The sequence below is a fragment of the Carcharodon carcharias genome, chromosome 23 (genome assembly GCF_017639515.1).
Source record: "Carcharodon carcharias isolate sCarCar2 chromosome 23, sCarCar2.pri, whole genome shotgun sequence".
In the NCBI taxonomy this organism is placed as follows: Eukaryota; Metazoa; Chordata; class Chondrichthyes; order Lamniformes; family Lamnidae; genus Carcharodon; species Carcharodon carcharias.
Genome location: NC_054489.1, coordinates 12,538,575 through 12,553,067, shown reverse-complemented (window position 1 = coordinate 12,553,067; position 14,493 = coordinate 12,538,575). Strand labels below are relative to the sequence as shown.

General features: G+C 44.7%; 1 protein-coding gene across 5 annotated transcripts in view; it reads left to right on the top strand.

The window, feature by feature from the left end:
- The first annotated feature begins 374 nt into the window (after window positions 1–374).
- Window positions 375–14,493, top strand: part of osbpl7 (oxysterol binding protein-like 7) — a 106,270-nt gene continuing 92,151 nt past the window's right edge. For 3 of the 5 annotated variants that reach the window (XM_041173332.1, XM_041173333.1, XM_041173329.1), the window contains exon 1: window positions 375–930. The gene's annotated coding sequence lies outside the window, so the exon portion shown is untranslated. The remainder of the gene's footprint in view (window positions 931–14,493) is intronic. The other 2 variants (XM_041173331.1, XM_041173330.1) reach the window with 2 other exon arrangements.

The window sequence follows — 14,493 nt, the reverse complement described above, 5'->3', positions numbered from 1 at the left end:
ATCTATACGTACCGTTTTTCCATTGGCTGCAATATTGTAGAGAAGTTGCCCATTGGCTGCGATATCGTAGCCATTACCCCATTGGCTGCAACATTGTAACCGAGTTTGCCATTGGCTGCGACATTGTAACCGAGTTCGCCATTGGCTGCGACATAACCATCATTCCATTGGCTGCAATATTGTAAAAGAGTTCGCCATTGGCTGCGACATAACCATCATTCCATTGGCTGCAACATTGTAACCGAGTTCGCCATTGGCTGCGACATTGTGGCCAATTTCCCCATTGGCTGAGACTTTGTATCCCCTTCTGTGGATTTCCCTGGGCGGGGGACGAAGCACTGATTGACAGGACGAGGTGAGGTCGAGGAGGAAAAACCTAAGGAGAGGGAGGAGGCAGCGGACACGGAAGAGACAAGAGGCGAAAGGTGGTGACTGCGCCAAAAAAAAAGGAGATATTGCCCCACGTTGGAACTGTAAGAGGGGTTTCGCTGGAATTTGGATCTCCCGTAGGTTTGCAAAAAGATGTGACTGGAATTGGCCTCCTGACACGCGGCACCGGGAAAAGGAGAGGGGATAGGAGTTTGGAGTTTTGACCCACTTCCAAGTGGCCAAGCTTCGAGATCCCCTCTTCCAGGGAGAGATTTCTATTATTTCTGCTGCTTCCCTCCCCTGAGTAGAATCTGATCCTATGGGATTTCCCTGGAGCCTCAAGCAGCAGCTGTGAATTGTGAGAGGGCGCCTGTGTTCATTTGTAAAGAATATTTCTGGGAGACATCTGACCCTGGGGCTTCCACATCTCAGTTGCACCGTTACCAAGGTCAGAGAGCATTGCCAACCGTACCGGTCTTTGTGAAGTTCTGGGAGGAGAGCTCAGGGACGCTGAGCCACTGAGACTTCGAGGAGTGGCTCATTTCATAACGCGAGTCTCAGGTTTGAATGCCAAGATGTGGAATTGTGAATGCTGTGTCTGGGACTTGGGCGAGGCTGGAGGAGTTAACAGTGTTGTGCATACGCTGTTTATAGTTGTGAGACGTTGTAATTATGAGCTTTATATAGGATGATCTGTTAAGAACCTAGGAAACTGGGTCAAGGACTGGGATGTACTTGTGCCCACAGTTCCCTGATACATGTGTGGTTGAGTTAACATGCCAGGCTGTATTACAGCGGGATGGGGCTGAATGAATGGCTGGTGCTCCCATTCCCTTCTCTTATCTTTCCTCCTTCTCCATCTGCTTTCCCTCTCCCTTGCCCCCCTCCTCTTCCCCCAACCCACCGTGTTCATGGCCCTACTGGTGGGTTACAGATGATGCCTGACTTGAGATCGCAAAGGCAAAGTTACTGCCTTTTGGATAATGTGCACCTTATGGACTGGTCCCAGATTCGATTCCTGATCTGTGTTATGTTGGTTGATCTGAATTGGGGCCAACGATAGTGTTGCTGCGTTGAGCTGGAATGTCCTGGGGACAAAGAATGCTCAAGTTTCCCACTCGTGATCATTGCCTTGTGAACTGTACTGGGCATATGTGGGTAAGGACGGGATTTCGCTTGGCTGTCATCTGTTTGATAGTTGGTTAGTTTATCAGGACTTGCATTTTTTTAAAACTGTAATTGTTATTTCCTATCGCAGCTATTCCCAATTTGTCTGTGCTGCTTTTGTAGCAGCTGTCTGGTGTAGATTCAAGTTCAGCAGGAGATACACACGTCATGTATGCAATATGGGGTTTTCTGACTGCAGCTCTCCTGGGTGATGCTAAAGCTGACCTTGACAGGAAAGATTCATATATTCTGGTGACTTTTTTTAATGTTCTTTCATGGGATGTGGGCGTCTCTGGCTGGCCCAGCATTTATTGCCCATCCCTAATTGCTCTAAGAAGGTGGTGGTGAGCTGCCTTCTTGAACTGCTGCAGTCCATGTGATGTAGGTATACCCACAGTACTGTTAGGGAGGGAGTTCCAGGATTTTGACCCAGTGACAGTGAAGGAACAGCGATATATTTCCAAGTCAGGATGGTGAGTGACTTGAAAAGGAACTTCCAGGTGGTGGTGTTCCCATGTGCCTGCTGCCCTTCCAGATGGCAGTGGTCATGGGTTTGGAGGGTGCTGTCTAAGAAGGCTTGGTGAGTTTCTGCAGTGCACATTTTAGATGGTACACACTACTGCTACTGTCTGTCAGTGGTGGAGGGATGAATTGTTTTGCGCCCCATCTATAAACAGTGGGCTGCTTTGCCCTGGATGGTGTCAAGTTTCTTGAGTGTTATGGGAGCTGGACTCATCCAGGCAAGTGGGGAGTATTCCATCACACTCCTGACTTGTGCCTTGTAGATGGTGGACAGGCTTTGGGGAGTCAGGAGGTGAGCTACTTGCTGCAGGATTCCGAGCCTCTGAATTGCCCTTGTAGTCACAGTATTTATTTGGCGTGTCCAGTTCAGTTTCTGATCAGCGATAACCCCCAGGATGTTGATGGTGGGGCCTCAGCACTGATAATGCTATTGAATGTCAAGGGGTGATGGTTAGATTCTGTCTTGTTGGAGATCATCATTGATTGGCAACTTGTGTGGCATGAATGTTAGTTGCCACTTGTATGCTTTAGTTGAATGGTTTAGCCTTAATGGTTCCAAGTCAGTTGATCATTATTGATTTTTGCAAGCGTTAAAGAGGGTTAAATGGTCGCCAGAGTTCTAATTTCCCTCAAAGTTTTTGAAATCAGAGCTGTCTGATGCGGTGGTGCTTTTGGCATTGTTGGCAGCAATGGATGCTGCATGCCATTGTTTTGTTGTGGCAACAGTCAAACTGACCCGTTAGCCTGCTTCAAACTGGCTGGCAGTGTGGCTTTTGCATTGCTGCACTGTATGACCTTCCCTGGGCATCCGGGGGAAGTCTGCAACCAGGATTTGAAGCTGGGAAAGCAATTGCAAATCCATGCACTGGATAAGGTGCAGTCGCTTTTTGCATTTGAACGACTGTGCCTGCCCTGTAGTGCAGTGTCTCCAATCATAGCCTTGGTCCTAGCTTCTAATGGAACTTGAGGAGGAACCATCACTTGAGCTGGGTCTTCTGCATTGTTAGTTGTAATGTGGCTGGCATACTGAGGGTTTTAAAAATGTCTTTACCAGGTCTGGTAAGACACTGGCAAGGCTGCAGTTTATTTGTCCATTCCTAGCTGTGTTGAGGTGGTCTTAGGTGACCTACTTGAACCAGTGCAGTCCTTGTTGTGATACTGCTCCCTCAGTAGTGTTAGGCAGGACTGAATGGAAACAACATGATAGAATGATTATCGGCTAATTGTGATACAGAACCTTCAGGTGCCTTGTGACAAATACTGTGTCTTTAGCATTTCCTCAAGGAAACTATCTGAGCCAATCTGAAGCTGATGCTGAGACATATGTTGAAACTGAATGCGAGCATGGTTAACCTCAATGGGAGGAGTAGCCTGCTGATAACGAATCCTCCTTGAAGCATAAACTGTTACCAGAGGAGTTTGTGCTTTAAGATGAGCCTTCCCTAATACAGGTTCACGCAGACCAGAAATTATTAACTTCTACATTTAATTTTAAAAACCTAGCCTGGCCTTTTGACTGGAAAGAGCTGTTCTAGGCAGCACTTTTCATTTGGTAAATCACAAAGGACTGCTGGAGTGAATAGTGTTAATCCTCCTGCTGGTGTGAATAGTGTTAATCCTCCTGCTGGTGTGAATAGTGTTAATCCTCCTGCTGGTGTGAATAGTGTTAATCTGCTTGCTGGTGTGAGTAGTGTTAATCCTGCTGCTGGTGTGGGTAGTGTTAATCCTGCTGCTGGTGTGAGTAGTATTAATCCTGCTGCTGGTGTGGGTATTGTTAATCCTGCTGCTGGTGTGGGTAGTGTTAATCCTGCTGCTGGTGTGAGTAGTGTTAATCCTGCTGCTGGTGTGAGTATTGTTAATCCTGCTGCTGGTGTGGGTATTGTTAATCCTGCTGCTGGTGTGGGTAGTGTTAATCCTGCTGCTGGTGTGAGTAGTGTTTGTTAATCCTGCTGCTGGTGTGAGTAGTGTTAATCCTGCTGCTGGTGTGAGTAGTGTTAATCCTGCTGCTGGTGTGAGTAGTGTTAATCCTGCTGCTTGTTTGGTTCCAAACAATAGAACTCATAAATCCATGAAGTTGATTCTTCAAACGGTGTCATCTGCATTCGCAGATTAATCAAACCACCCAAAAGAAAGATCAGTAAATGGGAAGCTCTCTGCATTGCCCCTCCTATCAACAGATCCTGTAATGGCATTTGGATGCTGAAAGAGTAACTCAAAAATATATTTTTTAAAATGTCTGTCCCGCACCGCCCTAGCTGTGGAATAGCCTCCCTGGCCCCAACCCCCTCCGATTTCCATCTCCATTGTTAACATTCCTGGGTGGCACTCTCTATGCTTTCTTTGTGAAGTGCTATAAAAGTCTTGCTAAGTTTGCAAGTGTTCAGCAGTGTCACGTGTGCATTCTTTTTAGGGAGGGGGAGGGAGTAAAATATGTGCGAATACTTTGCCCATCACCAATTCTAACTGAAAAACTGCAAGGATCAGTGTGCACTAAAAGTGCTAATACACTGAAAGCATGTCTCAGTGAGGTTCACAACATTACTGACTTTAGAAGGGTCTACAAGGTGAGAACCTGGGTCCTGAGGAGGAAGACTTTGGCAAATTCCAAAACGAGTATTAGGTCTAGTAAAGGATAAGATGTCTGTGATGTGTGGGCTCATTGCTCACCATATAGTAAGAACGTAATGTAAGAAATAGGAGCAGGAGTAGACTGCACAGTCCCTTGTGCCTATTCCACCATTTAATACAATCATGGCTGATCCCCGGCCTCAGTTCTCACACCTGCCGCCTATATTCCCCAAAAACCTGTCTGTCTTGCCTCAGAGAAACTCAACTTATCCTGAGACTGTGTCCCCATGTTCTCAATTTCCGCAGCTAAAGGAAACAGCCTCTGTGTCTACCCTGTCAAGACTCTTCAGAATCTTGTATGTTTCAATGAGATCACTTCTCATTCTTCTAAACTCCAGAGACTATAGAGATTAAAAACAAAAAAACTGCGGATGCTGGAAATCCAAAACAAAAACAGAATTACCTGGAAAAACTCAGCAGGTCTGGTAGCATCGGCAGAGAAGAAAAGGGTTGACGTTTCGAGTCCTCCTGACCCTTCAACAGAACTGAGTGAATCTTAGGAAAGGGGTGAAATATAGGCCCAATTTATTCAGCTTCTCATCATAGGACAGCACTCTCCCCAGAAACCAATCCTGTGAATCTTTGCTGTATCACCTCCATTTCAAGTAAATCCTTAGATAAAGAGAACAACGCTGCACACTGTACCCCAGATGTGGTCTCATTAAAGCCCAAACACAGTTGTAGCAAGTCTTCCTTATTCTTGTACTCCAATCTACTTGCAATAAAAGCCAACATACCATTTGCTTTCCTAATTGCTTGCTGTACCTGCATGCTAACTTTGAGTTCCTTATCTGAGTACACCCAAGTCCCTCTGAACATCATTGTTTAGAAGTTACATATCTTTTTTTAAAAAAAATTCTGCTTTTCTATTTTTACTAAAGTAAATAATCTCACAATCCCCCATTTGCCACCTGTTGCCCACTCACTTAACCTGCCCATATCTCTCTGCAATGTCTTTGTGTCCTCCTCACAGCTTATGTTCCCACTTAGCTTTGTATTTTCAGCAAACTTGGATACATTACAGTAAAGTCCTGCCGTTCACGGTGGGGGGTGGGGTTACATTCCTGTGCACCTCAGAAACAGTGAAATCGTGAAAAATGAACATGGTTTCAACGGGAGTCAATTAGGTTCCAGCAATGTGAGGGCAGCACAAGTTTCTGCAGTTACTCTACAGCAAATTATGGTACAATACCTGTATATGACAGATAGGGGGAGCCTCTGAGCAATATAATACATGTATTAAAAATTTTGAACCGAGACAATCCTCATTTAATAAAAAAAATGAATCACCTCAAAACTGAAAGACAAAATTGGTGAACATTTCAAAATTGAACAGAGCCGTTATTGCAGCTCTGGCCCAAGAAATTTGGACATTTCCAGGTTAACTTCTCCATTTGGGCTGCACTTAAGCACTGCTCCTCACCCCTGTTGGAAAGGTGCTTAAAGAAAGAGAATTAAATGTCTACGGTCAGGTCTAATGGACTCTGGTTTCCATAGGCTTCTCCTCAGAGGGTGTGGATAAGCAAACATTGCTCATGTGATGGGTGATGCAGTGTACAAAGCGTGGGTAAGCGAATACGCAAACAAGGTGGATGCGAAATGCAGGACTTTACTTGATTGTTTTTATCTGAGTCATTAATATAGTTTGTAAACAGTTGAGGTCCCAGCATTGATTCCTACGACACTCTGCTAGTTGCAGCCTGCCGACTTGAAAATACTCTGTTTATCTCTCCTCCCTGCTTCCTCTCCGTTACCCAGTCCTCTTTCTATGCTAGCATATTACCTCCAACCCCATCGGCCCTTATCTTGCATGTTAACATTTTTGTGTGACACCTTATACTTGGATTTCCAAAAGGCTTATACTACATCTACTGGCTCTCCTTTTATCTGCTGTACTAGTTACATGCACAAAAACTGTAATAAATTTGACAAACATGAATTTCCTCTCAAGAACTCACGTTGACTCTGTCTGATCGTACTATGATTTTCTGTGCGTATTGTTAAGACTTCCTTAATAATTGTAACATTTATCCTGACAACTGATGTCAGACTATCTTCTCTCTTCCCTCCTTTCTTGGATAGCAGGTTAACATAGCTCCCCTCTAGATCCTATATTCTGGAGTTTAAATGAATATGTAATGTATACTTGCTGCAATGTGCAGGTTGATAGTGAGCTAGATAGTGAACTTTTCCTGTTGGAAGCTGGGTTTGAATCTAACCCAGAAATCCATTTCTTAAAGCCAGGTTTTTTTGTGGTGGAGTATTTCGACTCTAAATAGTGACTATTGATAACAGATAGAACTGGTTTGGAGAAACTGAGACTTGATAGGTGCGAGAGGGCCACCTTTTTATTATAAGTTCACTTCCCAAGCCCACAAAGAGAGAAAGATCCCAATTCTATCCTCATAGGAATCCGGTAGAACAGGGTTAATCTAGTCTTATCGCTGGTGTGTCCTTTAGCAAGTGAGCTGACTTGGATGAGATAGTGGAAAGGGTCTTGCGATTGCCCTGAGAGTTTGGGGGTTGAACCACATTGGATCCCTGCGCCTAAATTTAATTTGTTGACTCCTTGTTGAATATACACGTGTGTGAATGTGGAGTGGTAATTTTGAAGTCTGTGTTGTTGAATAGCTGGACAGGCTCTGCGTGCATAATGTAAGTAACTGGGAGGTTGGGGGGGGGGTGGGGGGGGAGGGGGGTGTCGGGGGGCGGGGGGGGGGTGGAAAATAAGGGATGGGGGTGTGGAAGACAATCCCAATAGGCTGTCATCAATCAATACGAGTAGTCACATCTGAGATCAAGAACCATCCCTTAATGAGGGAGAGTTCAACAAGGAACAGTCTTAGATGAGCGTTGGCAGCAGATTGTCTGTTTATTTTTACCTGCTGATGGAGTTCTCCCTGGAGAGAGCAGTGAGAATGGGGGAGAGGAAACACAAGTGTTATTTTTAGTGATGAAATTAATGCTGAAATATTTTCAAATGGCATAATGTGCTTCTGGATTCAAATGAGCGTGTAGACATGGGGGATTGTAATCGAAATTGCTTGGGTTAATGACATTTTAAATGTCATAACCCCACGGTCTCAGTTCCCAGACAGATGTCATGTGTGTGTAAACTACATACAGCTCTGGGATTGCCTATTGCACAATGTACTTCTAACAATTAGCTGGGCTTCAGAGTTTTACACAGGCAGTAAGTCACTCTCATTTACTGGATCAAAGACTGCATTAGGCTGATGTGGCATTCAGAGCCTTATTTACTCAGTGCTTTCGTAAACTGAGGTGCATGTGTCATGAACAAGACTCTGGTGTTACTGCTGCATGGGGACTGATCAAGGTCTTTTTTATTCATTCATGGGATGAGGGTATGTCACTGGTTAGGCTGGCATTTTATTGCCCACCCCTAATTACCCTTGAGAACTGAGTGGCTTGCTAGGCCATTTCCAAGGGTATTTAAGAGTCAACCCATTGCTGTGGGTTTGGAGTCACATGTAGGCCAGACCAAGTAAGGACTTCAGATTTCCTTCCCTCAAGGACACTAGTGAACCAGATGGGTTTTTATAACAATCAATGATGGTTTCATGGTCATCATTGGACTTTGAATTCCAGCTTTTTAAGGTGCGTGATAGGTGGAGCACAAGTTCAGGATTATATGAGAACTGCTTTTCTTGTGCTGAAAATATTCCTCTGACTCTTTGAGGAGCCTTCTGCCAGCTGATTCGTGTTTTTGTTTTGTTCCCTGAGGGCTTGTGCTGAGGTTTGGCTTTGTGAAAGGACGTCCAGTGTTACACTGTACGCTACCTTCAGGCACTGAACCATTAGAGAACTGGTCCTAGTGTGGAGCAGGCACAGCCAATTTTAAAATGAAACATAAGGCTTCATTAAGTTAAATTAAGGTTCTGGTTTAATGGGTAGCTCTCTCTCCTTTTTAAGGCAGAAGTTTGTGGGTTTAATTCCCACTCCAGAAACTTGAACACATAATATAGGCTGTGCAGTACTGAGGGGGTGCTGCACTGTTGGAGGAACCGTCTTTTTTTGAATGAGTTGTTTAACCAAGCCTTCTCTGGATGTACAAAATCTCATGACACTAATTTAAAAAAAGCTTAGTGGATCCCTCCTCGGTGTCCTGGTCTAGATTCTGCTGCCTGGGGGAATGACCTGTTAGCAAGTGTGTGCATGGGGATGTTAGACAAGGGCAAGATTGAATTGGGCTGCAATTCTCACCTGCCCCCACCTCCACCCCCACCCCCCTAACCCCCAAAAGGTTCATTATCCTGCTAACTGCTGCCATTGTAAATAATGTGTCAGGGTAATGCAAGCCCCGCAGAATCCGTGGAGCATTGTCTCAGGAAGGAGTTAATTACTTGAACACCGGGCTTTGCGATCTTGGACATTTTTGTGAAATGGAAATTAGTATCATGCTCAAATCCCCTGTCAAATGCGGCGTTGTGGAGCATTTTTATCCCAAATAACCTGATTCTGGGTGTCAGGAGGCTACTGAACAAGTCACTTAATTTACTTGAATCAAATAAAAGGCTCATTTGTTTGAAAACATCTTTTGGAAGGATTCCAATAGTTAATCCCCCTTCTTTGGCCCCATCACTATCACAAAATCTTTGTGGCATTTTCTTTTCAGAGCAGCTCTGTGCCTGTCTGAAGTGGAGCTGTGGGTCATTGTCCTAGATAGTCTATAATTATTTCCCAATAAAAGACCTGTTCTTGTAGGTTGGTTATGCTCCAGGGATTTACTGTGTAGCCTACATCCTGCAGCAGAGTTTACAGTAAATAGCTACTCGCAAAAAATTATTAGGAATGGGAATTAGGGCCAATGAAGCAGTCTCACCCAGGAAGACATGAACACACAGTTCAGGTTGACACTCCCCAGTATTGCACCAAGGGAGTGCCACACTGTCGGTGGTACCATCTTTCAGATGAGATGTTAAACCGATATCCCATCTCCACTTTGGGTGGATGTAAAAGATCCCATCGCACTATTTCAAAGGGGACAAGGAAGCTCTGCCCACTGTCCAGGACAATGTTTATCCTCTAACCAATGCTGAGAACAGATTGTCTAGCTGTTATCACAGCGATCTTTGTGGGATCTTGCTGTGCACAATATGATGGCCGTATTTCCCATGTTGCAACAGTGATAATGCTTCAAAAGTATTTTGTAGGCTGTAAAGCGCCGGAGGTCTTGTGGCGCGGTGGGTTAGTGGCCCTACCTCTGAGCCGGAATTTCAGTCCCACTCCAGGACTTGATGGCCGTGGAAGGGCCTTCCAATCCTTCCGATAGACCTGGTGGCAGACGGTAAGCGTGGGGGAGTCTCCCAGTCGGCCGCCTTGATGTGGAGTGACGCCCTCAAGCTGTAGCACCTGGTGACTGCTAGCAACCCGGAAAAACAAGTTATGGAAACAGACATAAACCCATGCTTTATCTGCCTCATGTGTTACTTCACATGGAAAAGCCTCTAAGCCTAAAGCTTTGGTATGCATGAAGGGGCAATATAAATAGGTCTTCCCACCTACTGACTTTCTCCCTCGATCTCTTTGGCACGATCATCTACACAATGTCACATGCCTGGAGAAGCAGCCCCATTTTACAGTACCTGTTCTCTCCCAGCTCCTTGCCACCTTACTAAAGGACACACCAGCGATAAGACTATATTAACCCTGTTCTCCTGGATTCTGAGGAGTGACCTTCATTATCTTTCCCAAGAAGACAAGGGTTTGGGATTGGCAGTGATTGTGGTGGCGCGGGGGATGGGGTTGGGGGTGGGGTGGGGGGTGGGTGTTGAGAGTATAACTGAAGACCCTTTGTCCCTTGTTTGTTAATTGATTTTGTGCACTTGTATAGAGCAGAGAGCATCTGTCGTAGTAATTCCCTGCAGAACCTGTAACATCCCTTGCACCATCTGCTCTAAGAAATTGGAGCAGAGAGGAAGTGAGCTACTTGCTGCAGTGTGTAACTGGCAGTGATCTGAATGCAGATCTAGTCTTGCATGGAAAGCTCCCTGTAGTGACAGGAGTTCAGTATAACAACATTCATTTAGATAGAGCCTGTGATGTAATAAAGCGTCTCAAGGTGCTTCTTGGAGTGTAATCGAATAAATGTTTGAGATCTAGCCACATCATAAGATCGTAGAGCATTCGGTCAAAAACTTGTTAAAGAGGTAGGTTTTAGGGACTGTCTCAAAGGAAGGAAGAGAAGTTTAGGGAGGAAACTTCAGGGCTTGTGGGCTCGGCAACTGAAGGCATGGTCACCAAGATGGAGCAACGAAAATTGGGAATGTGCAAGAGGCTGAAATTGGAGCAATGCCAAGATCTTGGAGCACTTTAGGGCCGAAGAGGTTACAGAGCTGGGAAGGGGCCATGTCATGGAGGGATTTGAAAGCAAGGATGAGAATTCTGAAATCGAGTTATTGCCAGACTGGGAGCTAAAATAGGTCAGTGAGCACAGGGGCAATGTGTGAATCAGACTTGTGATCTACCCCTCTAGCAGCATGTTAGACTGTACGAAGACCATACACCAATATCTTGACCTGATCACTCTCATTAGCTCCTGGTCGTATGAGCTTGGTGGGGAAAAAGTGTTAGTTACAAATCCGAGCACAAGCTGCTCATGATTTTCTGTCTACTGAAGAGGAAAATCTCACCTCCCCCCAGCTCACCCTTTGAAGATTAGAGTAACATTTAAATCCTAGTCATAAGAATGACCGGATTATGAAACTGTTTCCACTGGCAGGAACATTTGTAACCAGAGAACACAGGTTTAAAGTAATTGGCAAAAGAACGAGAGTGGAGATGAGGAGAGATTTGTTTTGATCTGGAAAGCACTGCCTGAAAGGATGGTGGAGGAAGATTCAGTAATAATTATCAAAAGGGAAAAAATACTTGTTTTGCAAGGCTTTGGAGAAAGCACTGAGGGTGCACCTACACCAGATGGACTGAAGCAGTTCAAGAAGTCGGCTCACCACTAACTGCTCAAGGGCAGTTAGGGATGGCCTTGCCAGTGACTCTCACATCCTTTGAAAGAATAAAAATGAAAGAGATTGGGACTAATTGGATAGCACTTTCCAAAAGCCGGCCCAGGCATAATGGGCTGAATGGACTCCTTCTGTGCTCAAAACCAAAACAAAAACAGAATTACCTGGAAAAACTCAGCAGGTCTGGCAGCATCGGCGGAGAAGAAAAGAGTTGACGTTTCGAGTCCTCATGACCCTTCGACAGAACTTGAGTTCGAGTCCAAGAAAGAGTTGAAATATAAGCTGGTTTAAGGTGTGTGTGTGGGGGGCGGAGAGAGAGAGAGAGAGAGAGGAGTGGGGGTGTGGTTGTAGGGACAAACAAGTAGTGATAGAAGCAGATCATCAAAAGATGTCAACAACAATAGTACAAAAGAACACATCGGTGTTAAAGTTAAAGTTGGTGATATTATCTAAACGAATGTGCTAATTAAGAATGGATGGTAGGGCACTCAAGGTATAGCTCTACTGGGGGTGGGGAGAGCATAAAAGATGTAAAAAAATGTAAAAAAAAAAAAAAATTTTTTTTTTTTTATAATGGAAATAGGTGGGAAAAGGAAAATCTATATAATTTATTGGAGAAAAAAGAAAAGGAAGGGGGAAACAGAAAGGGGGTGGGGATGGGGGAGGGAGCTCACGACCTAAAGTTGTTGAATTCAATATTCAGTCCGGATGGCTGTAAAGTGCCTAGTCGGAAGATGAGGTGTTGTTCCTCCAGTTTGCGTTGGGCTTCACTGGAACAATGCAGCAAGCCAAGGACAGACATGTGGGCAAGAGAGCAGGGTGGAGTGTTAAAATGGCAAGCGACAGGGAGGTTTGGGTCATTCTTGCGGACAGACCGCAGGTGTTCTGCAGGTGTCCTTCTGTGCTGTATGATTCTATGATTTTCTATTATCCTTACCTGATTAAAGACAGGATTGGGTTTGGCAGCAGGAGTGTAGACAGCTTTTACTGTCCACTCTTGTACATATGTGCTACTTTGCACATGTGGGATGCTACTTCTAGTGTGATAAAGCATTCACTGAAATGTGAGAGAAATAGATGCCAAGCCAAAGAAGGAACAATTAGAAGGGGAGACTTAAAAAAAAAATCTGTCATGAAGGGGGTTCTATGGAAGGTCTTGAGGAGGGGAAGAGGTTTATGGAGTTATCTCCAGACTGGAGAACCCTCAAGACACAAGTGCTAATGGTGAGATTGGAGTTAACGCAATGCACAAGAAGCTGCAGCCTGAAGGTTTGGAACAGCAGAGTTATGGCACTGGAGGAGGTGACAGAAATAGGGCAGCACCATGGAGGGATTGAGACTATTGGGATGACAATTTTCAATTGGAGATGTCTCTCTCATTTCAAGTTTAGAGGGGTCTGAGGGAAAGGATAACAGAGAATGTAACCTTAGTCATTATGCTGGTGCTTTCGGAAGGTGAGCAAGAGCTGATTAAGTGCTTGCCTTATCTGAGCTACGTGACTGGTGGGGATTTATATTTCACCTATACTTGTATTGCGTACTGCCTGTTAGTGACTGATCTGTGCAAGGTGCTGGATATGATGATATATCAGTGGTGGAGTTGTTCTTATGTTGCAATTCTGTTGATCAATATGCCCCATGGCTTGCCATTGTCTAGCTGTCATATAATACCATTCACTTCCCATGGCTAATTTGCCTAAGTCCAGTGCTTCTTACAACTTGGTGGTGTATTTTTCTTAAAGCAGAGTCCCGGGATGTGGGATGGAGCCAGAGAAATTGAAATTTAAATTAAGCCTTCAGTAACATTCTTGGCATTTCAATTCTTTGCCTCCTGACTCGAACAAAACCAGAATTGCTGCTTGATTTATTTTGTAATGGGATTCTTGAAATTCCAGAACTGATGATTGCATTCCAGGATTTGGTGTTTCTTATCAGAGACCTTGTTTACTTAGCTGGCCGCGTTTTATTGCCTTGCTCACTTTCTTTCACCTCTTTCCCTCTTGCTTTCTCCCTCACACTCTCTGTCGCACTCTCTATCACACGCCTTCTCTTTTGCTTCCTTCACCAATACCCCCCACCACCCCCACCCCCACTCCCACTCCCACCCTCTCCCAAAATACAGGCCTAATATAGTCGAGCAGTGAATCAGCAGGGTGTTTGTCTGAGTGGGTTAGCGGATGTGCATGTTTGTTGTCCATGCTGCGTTGAAGGGAGTTGGAGGGGATCCATCAGGTAAAGTTTAACTCTGTGCATCAGTCCAGTCTTAAAAGGTACAGCGGTAAATTGAAGAGCAGACTAAAACATAACATTGGCATCAATGGTTAATTTTCCACCCATTTGTAGATGTTATGTAGTATTGTGCCATGTACTGAAAGATAATGAGGATAAGAGCTCCTATTGTGTTACCTGGGGATTCAAAGGATTGTTGTAGCTCCTCTATCCTTGAGCTATAGACAGCCTCTCCACCATAATCTGTGTAAGTGAGCAGCAGAAGAAACCTGCAGCACTCGGGTCACTTCTAGGTGTCTGCTGTTGACCTTGGTTGTTGCTCCAGCTTAGTCTTCAAGGATAAGTCATTGTAGATTAAATGAGTTCCCATGTCTTGTTTCTTTGCTTTTTCCAAAACAAGAAGTGCCACTGAGAATAATCCTCTTAGCTTTCTTAGATAGAAGGGAATGATGATATAGCGGTAATGTCACTGGACTGGTAATCCAGACCATGCCCACAAGAGTTCAAATCCCACCACAGTAGCTGGGGGTATTTAAATTTAATTACAAAGATGGTGATGTCCTGCAGCTACCAAAATTGCATAAATCGATCTGGC